Raw genomic sequence first — 12262 nt, forward strand, 5'->3', positions numbered from 1 at the left:
AGTACGTTAAATTGCTTGTATAAATTAGGAGAGCTGGGTTCATTCATGAATAAATAAGACCTATAGCATTGTTTTTCTGATGTAACCAGTAAATTCTCTGTTGACACATGTACCAAACACTGGGTCAAATAAAGCACTTACTGCACTACTATAAATGCTGTTCATTATTCAATTCAACCAGAACTATTTTTGCAATGCAAATAATTTTCATAATTTCTTTCATAAATTAGAAAACAAAATGTGTAGGTTTTATAGTCAGAATATGAATACAATTAAAATATCTTTAAACTTGTTTATTAAATTAATCAAATTATATGAACAGAAGATAATAACTGCATAAGATTCTTTAATAGCTGATGCCTGACTGACATACCAAGTTAGACAGTGATTTAAGAGCCAAACTTTTGGCACAAAATCTAATGAGTCCAGATGAGAAGGCATAGTTCGTGATTATAGTATCACAGAAAAGAACAAAAAGATGAAAGGACTGAAGAAGGAAGAATTGACTATGCCACTTTCCTCTTAAGAACTGCTCAGGAAGCAATACCTCCCACTTAGGGAATGGAAAGAGATGCAGTTACAGACATTAGAATTTAAATCCAGTACAGTGATCACTATGTTGAGTCCAAGCATCTATAGGAGCCAAGTCGCCCTTACCCCAGACCAGTATCTCCACACTGTGCCACTGAGATGACATAATGCTGATGACAAAGATTGACTGTCCCCTCTCTTCTAAACTTAACAGCAGAACTGGAATCAATAATTCCAGCTTCTGGGGAACAAGGCACAAACCCTAGCAGAGGGTTCAAAATCAGGCCCATAATGTTGATTTCCAACCATGGACATAAACTAAAGTCCATAAATACAGGCCAGGGTTCACAGACGGAACATTCAAACCAACCCTAGCATCACACAAAGGCTCTGTGGTGTAACAGACTTGAGTTTTAAACAGCTTTAGTAATAGCTACAACATGGGCCACAATATGCTCCTGAGACTTTGGAACTATGAGAGTGAGGTAAAACCAGGCTTGGAATGAACAAAGGAGGCCTAAGTCTGACTTCTCAAACACTTCTCCAACCTCATACAGTATAGCATGGAGCTAGGGCCTGTAATAACTGGAGTTAGGACAGGGCAAAGAGTGTAAGACTGTCATGTGAAGTACATGAGTTAATGCTGGTTTGGATAAACCTTACACTGGGGACACCCCACAACTTTTATCCTCAGGCCTCTTGGTTGATGGTGCTTCTGTAATAGCCCACAATTCAGGAAATGTGTCCTCAGTCTATGTCCTTTCTCCTTGTAGGAGTCTGGTACCATGAGTCCATTTGAGAAAGAAGCTATCCATATCAGTGTAAGGTTTGGTGGTCCTTAAGTATTTTGCTGGTTTTAGCTAGCTACAGGCTCAAGATCTGAGAGAGTTTAGTGCCATTGGTATTCACAAGCATGGCATAAGAACCAAGAGGTGGTCTGTCATTGATGGTTCTTCACGGAGCCAGGCAGAATCCTCAAGTTATTAGCCACAGGCTATAATTGTGGTTGAAGCATTCGGCCTACCCTGGCTTTAAAGTGAAGCTATTAGGGATAGATCAGTCTTTCTGTCTTAGCTTAAAGCAACATAGGAACAGTATATTTGGAATCAATCAGGATTTGGGCTGCCCTCTAGTGTTAAAATGACGTCAGCACAGCAACAGCAGCAGACTGGCAAACCTGGGCACGTGTGTTTTCCCTTGCTGAAGTAGCAGAGGAAATAAACAGCTTGGCACTCCAAAAAGCAGACATCAGATTACAAGTCAAAGTCCAGATGATGTGACATGTGAACAAGAATCTACAGCTTTTGAGAAACCATGATTTCTTTGGTGATAATCAAAATAAGTTTTCAGGAACAGAGAATAATTAATATGAAATATTGGTCAGAAAATGTAAGGCACCCCTTATGAAAAAAAAAAAAAAACTCAATGAGTTTGAAGGAAACAGTTTAACACTGTGATAGAAGCTCTCCAGGAGATGAGAGCAATTAAAAAATATCAAACAAATCTTGACCTGAGAAATATTCAGCAAAATTATAAGCATAATAGATGATATCAGTATCATATAGACCCATCAGAAAAACACATCAGAGAGTCTGAAGATAGTCTATTTGGAAATATACAATGATAGCGACAAAGAGGGGAAAAATAATGAAGTTAAGGGAATGAAGAATAAAGAAAGTTTACAGGAGCTTTCAAAGGCAGTGAAAGAACAAATCTTTGAGATGTTAGACCTAAAATGGGAAAGGAAAATGCAGAAGAGGTGGGAGAAACATTTACAGAACTAATAACAGAAGAGTTCAGAAACCAGAAATAGATATCTGTATAAATGAAGCGCAAATGCCAACAGTCAGATTTAGACACTGTTTAAAGATAAACAGAACATTCTCAATGAAGCAATAGAAAAGCGAATAACAGACACAGAATCCCAGGACGTCTGACAGACTACTTCCCAACAGATGTCTTACTGTCCTGGAGACAGCGGCTTGAGATTTTTCACAGTAATGTGGGGTGGAGGGAGGAAGGGAGGGAGGGAGGAAGGGAGGGAGATGGGAGGGGGGAGTTGCTTTCTAAGAATGCTGTAGACAGCAAAACTATATTTTGAAATTAATGATAAATAAATACTCTCACAGACTAATAAAGGATGAGACAATAAACCTTCCTCATACTTGTCCTATAAGAAATGCTATAAGGGGATGGAGAGGTGGCTCAGTGGTTAAGAGCACAGATTGCTCTTGCAGATGACCTGGGTTCAGTTTCTACCACCCACATGGTGGCTAACAACCATCTATAACTCCAGTTCCAGGAGATCCAATGCCCTCTTTGACCTTGACAGGCATCACATGGCATGGGTACACTTACACACAGGCAAAACATTTACACACAAAAAAATTTTTTTAAAAATCAATAAATTTTTTTTTAAAAAGAAGTGCAAAATGAAATCCATCAAACTGAAATATGGAGTTATTAATGAGTACACAGAAGAAAGAGGATGGTAAAAACTTACTAGTAAGAATAATTTTTAAAAATTTAGAATGTTCCAATATTATAAAAGTGGTACATAACCAATTCATATATTTAGTATATGACTTAAAATAATGTAAATATTAAATACATTAAGATGTTAAGTCATAAATAGAAGCCCACTTGAATATCAAAACTTGAAAATATGTGGGGAAATTTCCTATAAGTGTAGAATTTTCTTACTTTATTTTTGTTTACTCTTTCTGTTCTTATTTTTGTGATCATATTAAAGAGCTATCATTTCAAAATAGATTGGCATTATCAAAATGCATTTTATAAGACTTATCATAACCACAAAACAGGAATCTAAAAGAGAAAATCAAAAACATCAAGTAAGCAAAGCACACAGCATCAAAAAACAAGCACAAAACTAGATTGTAACACTGAGAAAAAAAAGTGACTACAATTAATCTAGATAACAAGTGCTGAAATCACTGTGGGAACAAGGTGCCTATTAATATTACTTTGGTTGTAAATGCATTACATACTCCAATTACAATCAGAATGACTCCAAACTATGTTGTCTATGAAAGGATACACAGAAACTGAAAGTGAAAGAATAGCATAAAATGTATCCAAATGGATCTAAGCAAAACCAGGAGAAGTTATATTTACAATGATGTTTACATTGCAGAATTGTATAGGCCAAGCAGCAGTAGGTCTCTATTGGCCGTAGGGCTAAAAGTGAGTTCTGCATGTAGGAACATTCCTTCAGTAGATGGTTATTCAGATCATTCTTGCTTCAAGTCATAATGGGCTGCAACCTAAGATATTGCTTTGGTAAAATGTAAAATGTATGCAATTGGGGGCCGTGCTTATGAGGGCAATGGGAGGAACTAGCTAAAACCTGTAGAGTTCTATGACAGCAGAGGGAATTGTTGGATGACTGTTTTTGCAATGTCACTTACAATGGAAATTCATAATGTTGTGGAGTACAAATAAAAGATCTGTCTTTTAGTAGGATAATTTTCATCTTCTCCGAGCCTCAAAACTTCTATTGGAATTTCTTAACCCCCACGACTGTGCTTAGAATCCAGGGCTTAACAGCACTGAACAAGGACTCTTTCTATTCCATAGCTTGAACCTGTGGAAGTCCCAAACTTTGATTTTTTTAAGGGCCTATCTTATTGTGCTAAATAAATGAATTTCCATTTATTTATCTGAACTACTCAAGTGATTCTTAAAGAATAAATCTTCAGAACCAGCAGGGAAAAAATTCCTTTTATCAGTATGATGACATTGTTGATGAATGGATGAAAATGTTTGAGACCCCATATTGGCAGTAGAACCTTAGCTGTCATTTTGAATGTGCTGTTGCTAAAGTCTATCTTCAGTGTCTTCAGTAAAGTACTCTGAGAGATTGCTTGGCAGTTAAGAGCTATGGCTTCTCTTGCAAAAGACCAGGGTTCAAATCCCAGTACGCACATGGTTCCGGGGTGTCTGACACCCTCTTTTGTCTTCCACAAGCACCGCACAACACAGGTGCACTTACATGTATGCAGACAATGCACTCGTACAAATAAAATAAAATTTGAAAACAAAATAAAAGTACTCTGATGAATACCAGGTTAAGTATCAAGCCGTAGTGCATCCTTGGCATCTCAACCAACAACCAAGGAATCTTGTCTTAGGAAGTGTTTACAAGATCTAGGAAAACTAAAAGAGTTGTATACAGAAAGGTTTGCTCTGAAGGATTAAGGCAGGTTTGCTTTATCTTAGTGATATTTCCATCTCAGAAAGAAAAAGGTAACAAAGTGTTCTTATCAACATATCTTTACCCCTGCCATAGAAGTAATTGGATCTTTCTAGCATTTTGTGATAAACAATCACTGAAATATCAGATGAATCAAGACAATAAAGCAGTTTTAGAAGAGTAGAGTAGTCCTGGGTGGAGACATTCAAACTAGTTTAGCATGCGTTTTGATTTTAAATTCAGATAAAAACATAAGGGACATCATTAGGACTTACCTATGAGCTCTCTAACATAGAGAGTGTCTAAGCTAACTCCTTGTTCTATATATATTGTGGTAATTTATATGTTACATATATTATGTATAGTTATCTATAGAGTTAAGTTATATATTATATATATAATGAGGAGTTAAGTTATATATATATTATGTACTGTTTTTAAGTTTATGAGATTTGAATGTGTAAACTGAAGTAAAAATCAATGTTGGAAAACTTTTAGTCAATGTTTCCCACGTAACTTTAAGTTAAAATAAAATTTTAAGGGGCAGTTTTCTGTCCATAACCTTTTCAATTGCTAATAGCCTCACTTTTTAAAATCCTGGAAAAGACTCAGATTCACAGGTGACTGGAACTAGTATAAGTTAATCATGTGTAGAGCTAGACAGATTTAAATGACTTCCTCTTTCAAATTAGCATGTTCTACAATCTTCTGGATGAGGGAGCATAGATCTTTAAGGGTGTGGCTCTAGATAGACTGACTGGTCTCCAGTGAATGAACTTGCACCGAGAGGCCTCTGGGTACATGTGATTGAACTTGAACAGATAGGGCTTAACATATATGACATGATGCATGAAATTCAGTGGGGGGTGTGTGTGTGGTCGGTGTGAATGGGGGAAGGTGGGCCTAAATTTGATTATAATCTAAATGCACAAAACTTAATAAAGATATTTTTTAAAAATTTAGCACGCCATGTAGCTCACCCCATGCTTTCACCAGCTTGGCTCTTTGTGTGGTAGGTTCTGCCTGATTATTGGTCTTTTTGTTTTATAATCTGAGTTTTCACTGACTTGGGCTATTTTTGTTGCTCAGTCTCCTTTTCTACCCTCTATCTGGCAAATCATTTTCAAGGATATGAATGTTAATTTATAATGTGAAGTTTTACATCTTTTTTTAAAAATTCTGTTTACTAGAAACATAAAATTATTGCAGTGATGCATAATTTAATGGTTTTGAAGTGTCATATTATAACTACAGCTTCCTTTACTTGCACTCAACAGTGATGAATACTCTTATTTTGAAATACTTGTTCTACCTGAAGGTGATAGAGAAGGAAGAGTGAGTGGACAGACTCATAGGTTTCTGATGCAGGTGCTAAGTCACTGTTCATGTTTAGCTGATAGATTTCTCACAGTTAGCTAGAAATGCTAACATGAAGGAAAAACAAGCTCTCTTTGTACCTAAGGCAGGTATTTGGATTGGCAACATACTTCTTACAAAGGAGCTACCACTGGTAAGGAATGTAAGTATAATCCAGAGTCTGTCCTCAGTCAGAATAGTTTGATTTTCTTGAAGAAAACAAAATGGCATAGTTTATATTTTAAAAGCAATCTTTCACAAATTGTAATGTGATAGTATGAAAAGAATCAAAAGCATCACCTCTTTTAACATATATCTATTTTTTCAGAAACTGTCTAAACTACTTTACAAAGACCTCTGCAAGTAGAGTTTCTGAAGCAGAAGTTCTAGTGAAAACCACTTACAGAATGAATATTTAAATGTTCTACAATGCCAGATATGTGGTTTCTTCTAATTGTACTTGAGAGTGTATCTGCAATGTCTTTGCAAATTTTCAACCAATATGTTTACTTCTCTAGTTTGTCTTGTATATTCTTTTGTTTCATGCTGTTTTAGAGTTATTTCTATGAATTTGTTTGAATTATATTTTATATCTTTACATTGCTAAAGTATAGGAAAAGTAATTTTATAAGATATCCATGTAATTTCTTCTTGAAAGCTTTGTTGATAATTATCCAAGATTTCTTGCCACTTATTGACAGTCTCAGTATTTAGGAAAATGTATTACTTTTCTGTAAATTTTATTGAATTTTTTTGTATTTCATACAGAACATCTATAAGTTAATTTTATTGCTGGGAGGTAAGTGTGTGGCTTCCAGGCTCCCAGCATGGCCCCCTTCTCTCATTGTCCTTATGACAAATGGAGAAAAAATTCTTCCAAACTACAGTTTAAGAAACAAGATTTATTGGGCTTGCTAACAGAGTATATGATGGTGGTGAGGGGGGTACTTATAAAGGTGTGATCACCCGTGGGCCTTTTTTCCCTACATTTTGTCCATGGCCTCCTGAACTGCTGCCAGCCAGTCTAAGATGGTGAAGGCCCTTCCCTCTCTCTGGCTTCCCCTGTCTCACACTGTCATGTAGTTAAGGCTGACTGATTGAATGGGAGGGGTGAATGTCTCCCTCTGCCCCTCCCCTCCTATGAGAGGCTCATTGTCCAATTAGTTTGAGGTGATTGGAAAAAGCAGTGAGAAGCTAGAGAGGAAGGCATCTATTCATTGCTTCCTAGTCTGTCTTGACATTCAGAGGACAAGCTTATCTAACACTCCACCCCTTCCTCTGGCTCTCACAATCTTTCCACTAGTCTCTTCCCCAAGAGTCCCTGAGCCTTGGAGGGGGTAATAGATGCAGGATTATATTTCTTCTATATTGGCAAGATACTGAACTCTTGGGCCTTCTCATCGTTTGTTTCCAAGACATAGCTGTTGATCCATCTCAGTGGGTTTTTTCCTACTATAAAGGCAAATGAAAATAAGCAGGGATACCTGAAAGAACATTGCTGTAGTAATTGAACCTATGGATGTAAACACAAATGCTTAGAAGATACCTTAACACGTGCATCACATTCATCTAACAAAACACTTGCAGTGGTTTCCCCTCCACCCACTGGAGCCTATAACCTCCCCTACCACAGAGGGTTGGTTTGCTCTACAGCACCAGATGTGTTTTACACCCCTAGGAGCAGGCCTTATATCCAATCAGAAATTTGTCAGTTATACCTATATTCGTTTAGCCACTATTGTACCAATAGGCACATCTAGCTTGGCATGTCAGTAGAGTGCAGCATGCAGGGGTCTTGGCAATAAGCAGAACTTTTGGGTACCATTCTTTCTTAATGATTCTGCTAGGCACCTCCTTCCTCTATGGCCACCAGCACTTTGGTGGCAGGGAGTTTCCAGCTTAGTCTTCGCTTTGTCTATCCCTCTCCCTGGCTCATATCATGCAGTGTCTTCAACAACAGGGGCTTACCAACTCTTCCAGGTGTACAGCCAACATTAATGGCAATAGCTTTTATCATTTTGAGGACCTCTGATGTCTTTCTGGCCAACAGCTCATGGAAGCAACCCACCCCTGGTACTGGGATTTTTACTTAACAATTGTACAGTTTTGGGGAGCCTCTATTTTTATTTTTATAAGGTGTTTGTTGTTTACTCTGGCATCTACAGAATCAGACTGTTGTAGACTTTTCCCAACCATTTTGGTGGTTATAACTTGGACCTTACCTAACTGTAAAACTCCCAAGAATTTTATAGCTATATCTGGCCTTTGTTTCTTCAGGTGTACTTGATAGCTCTCAAATGGGTTTCACATCTGTAAAACACTAAATCAAACATAGAAAAGGCCTAACAGAGAATGGAAAGATTTTGTATTGATTTTTTACTCAATGGATCTATGTTCGATATGATAGAATAAATAAGAAGCATCAACTTAGCTATTTCTTTACTGTCTTCAGTCATCTTTTTGGAGGCATTCCACATCCCGGATATTTAACATGGAGCATCTCTGCATTTTATTGTCTTTGATAAACTCATTGGGGCTGGCTCAAGTTGTCTGACCCTGCACAGGGCTAAGGAGGAATAGGGCTCCTCTTATACCCACTGCACTGTTGGTTCCCCAAGTCAGGTAAGCCCTGGGTCTGCCTCCTGGCTGTGGCCATACGGGGTTGCTTGGGGAGGCCCTGGCTGGGAAAACTGCCTTCACCCCTATTATAACCTTTCTCAGGAGAGAAGTGTACCTTGTTTAATCTTCGGGGATACTTACCCACTCCCGGGACAGTTTTTATCATTTATATACCTTTTGTAGCTGTTTCTCAGGTTTTAAAGCCTTCCAGAAGCTCCTTAGTGCAAAATTTGGTTTATTGCCAATTTTACCTTTAGGAACTTGGGCTAGAAATAAATCTTGCCGCATTTGCCTTTGAGTATTCCAAATGGACCTCTTTTTCTGTTCTGTCCTTTTTATATCTATTTTCAGTTCTATTATTTTATAGACATGCTTTACATGCTGGTTTAAATCACTTAGATCTGCCAAAGCCTCCCCTACTTTAAGGGACTTAGCAGAACTATTAAAACTCCACACCAGTTATGAGGTCCCTATTGAATCAAATTTTTCCTTAAATCTCTGGTTAACACTTTCCTGTATGGCCCAGTAAACTGGCCATCATCCATTGTTTTTCTCATACTGAGTTCTCTTAGTAATGCCTGTCCCTCTCCTATGATCCACAGCCCCTGACATCCATGGGAACCTCCATTTGTGATGAGCAAGTATCCCTAAAGGCTTGCACAAGCCATTCCATCAGGGACTGCTTCCCCCTGTACTGCCTCAGGGTATGCAGCCTATGTCTCAAGGAGGGATAGGTGTTATATTCCTCACCTCTAATGGGTCTGAAGCACTTAAACTAACATCATTTGCTCCCATGTCCCATATCCTCACAAGCCGTGTGGTAAGGGGTTTCTTCATTGCTTGTTTGAAAGTCTTCCCTAGTTCCAACAGCTCCAGTGTGGAATATTCTCTCCTGGCTATAGTTCTGTGCACTGGGCTATCATTACATCATCCATCAATATGTTGAAAATGGCTTTTTTCTTTCTTTGTATTAAAGGTTTCATCTGAGGGGCATCATTAACTATTTCTAGGTCATTCTCTTCCTCATTACTATCTGCCTTCTCCCATGGGTCCCATGTTTTGGGGTTCTAGGATGGGCTTTGTATTGCTGATCTAATCTGGGCTACCTTCTCTTTTTGGTTCCCCAGCCTTAAGGAATGGCAAGGTAGAATCTCCATTTCTTTTTCTTTCTTATCCAGTTTAATGTCAATGTCTGAGGCCAATACTAAAAAGGCCAGTGATTCCTCCTTCATCTTTTCGGTCTCTGCCTGGGCTATGGCCTCTGCCTGGGACAAATCTTTTATTATGCAAATAAGCTGCCAAGCAGCTTCTACAGCCACTTTTTAAAATTTTGGTCCCTGCTCTGCTTTCACGGCTTGTAATTGTTTTTCTAGACCTTCCACAGCCCCTAAAGAATCTCCATACATGTGCGGCGGCCCCCCATTACTTAAGCAGGCACACTATTTTATATCATTAACAAGATGGCTGCCATCCTGGAATTTCCCTTACTGACCTCCTCTGCTTAGGTGGCTTCATTCTAGTTATACATCTCCCTATCCACTACATTATCCATGCCACTGTCACTAACCCCATAATATTACAGACATTGCCCACATGTAGGTATTTCCTCTGCCCATACTCTCTCCTCACCCAATTCTGCTTCAGTCTTTTCCCATATCAGAGACATCATCAGTGCTCTTCCCAAACTCCTCAGTTTTGTAGTATCCTGTGCATCCTGCCAGCTATCCCAATTGTAAGTTAAATTTATTGCTAGGAGGTGCATGCATGTCTTCCAGGCTACTTGTGTGACTCCCAGGCTCCTGGTGTGGTCCCCTTCTCTCAAAGTCCCTACAACAAATGGAGAAAATATACCTCCAAACTACAGTTTAGGGATTTACAGCTTAGGATTTATTGAGCTTGCTAAAAGAGGTATGATGGCAGCGAGGGGGTACTTTCAAAGGTATGAGTACCCTTGGTGCTTTTTCCCCTCCATTTTGGTGGTGGGTTCCTGAACTGTTTCTGGCAGGTCCAAGATGGCAAAGTCCCTTCCCATTTTCTAGCTTCCCTGTCTTTATCCTTAGTCTCTCTCATACAATTAGGGCTGTCTTTTCGGGGGGGAAGGGGTGACTGTCTCCCTATTCCCCTTTCCTCCTACTGAGAATCTCATAGTCTAATTAGTTTGAAGTGACTGAAACAAGCAGTGGGAAGCTAAAGAGGAAGGCATCTATTCATTGCTTCCTAATCTGGCTTGACACTCAGAAGACAAGCTTATCCAACAACATCACAGTTATTCTTAATCATCTTTATAGCCCCTTTTCCACTGACACCTGCTCATAGCACCCACTGTTTTACTTTAAAACATGACATAGAACGTTGAGTTATCAGTTGGTATGTACTATATGTGGTATAAGAGAACAACACACTATGGGTGATTTTACAGTAGATTTGATCTACTGGTCTGTATAGCTGTTGATTCTCTTATTATAACAGTATGCATTGAGAGTATAATATAAGTATAGTGTGTCAAAGTCAAGGCTTATAATTTGCTTATGGTAGCTTAGGATAATTTCCTCTTCTGGAGACATAATAGAATATACATTGATCATATATATGTATATAATAGAATATACATTGATTTTTTTATATGAGGAAATGTTTGCTATATATATGTGGGTGTATGTGTGATATTATGCCACTTTTTGCATTTCTTCAGAAAAGTTCCTATGAAATGAATATTAGTGATATGTGCACATTTATTTGTAGATATTTAGGGTATATTTTATTATATTATGAGCATATAATACAGGGTACAGAGTCTACTACAGAATTGAAAGATACAACAAATGGCAATCTCACTTCAATTATATTCAATGCTATCATATTATCATAAAAAAATGACATTCTGATAGAAGCCAACTGTCTTTTATAAAAGTGTCCATTCTGAGACTCTTGAGTAGATATCATTTGTCACAGTGTTAGTGTCCAAGGAGTTGTTGAATGATCCTTATGACTTAACTTTTAATCATTCTGTTCTGTGAATGTTAGTCTTCATGGATATTACATCATTTTCCAATTTTGTCATGGATTTTAAGTGGTTAGGGGATATTCAACAATGTTCTACATGTGTGTATATAGTGTATATGTGTATGCATATTTGTATATGTGTGGGTGCACACAAACGTTCAGATCCATGTACACTGTGTGTATATACATGTGGAGGCCTGAGGTTGATGAAAGGGGCCTTCCTTGACTGTGCTCCAGCTTATATATTGAGTCATGGTTTCTCACCAAAGTGGAGATTGATGTTTCTGCTTGCTGGAGGGATTCTTTGTGTATTTCTCATGGTCTGGGATTATACCTACTCACTTACCCAGGTTTTGCATGAGTTATAGTTAACCAGACTCAAGTCCTCACACTTGTGGGAAAAGAGCTTTACCCAGGGAGCTATCTTCCAAAGTCACAAATGTTCTTAAATAGACACACTTCAGTAACTTTTATACATTATCCTTACATTAAAATGTTGTTCCTGTTCCACATCTCCAAAATGATTTCATTTATTTTATC

The 12262-nt window shown here is 38.1% G+C and overlaps 1 pseudogene; it reads left to right on the forward strand.

The window, feature by feature from the left end:
- The first annotated feature begins 3630 nt into the window (after nt 1–3630).
- Nucleotides 3631–4397, forward strand: LOC103739982 (annotated as a pseudogene).
- The last annotated feature ends 7865 nt before the right edge of the window (nt 4398–12262 follow it).

This window comes from Nannospalax galili, unplaced genomic scaffold (genome assembly GCF_000622305.1).
Source record: "Nannospalax galili isolate Female #2095 unplaced genomic scaffold, S.galili_v1.0 scaffold439, whole genome shotgun sequence".
NCBI classification, from domain to species: Eukaryota; Metazoa; Chordata; class Mammalia; order Rodentia; family Spalacidae; genus Nannospalax; species Nannospalax galili.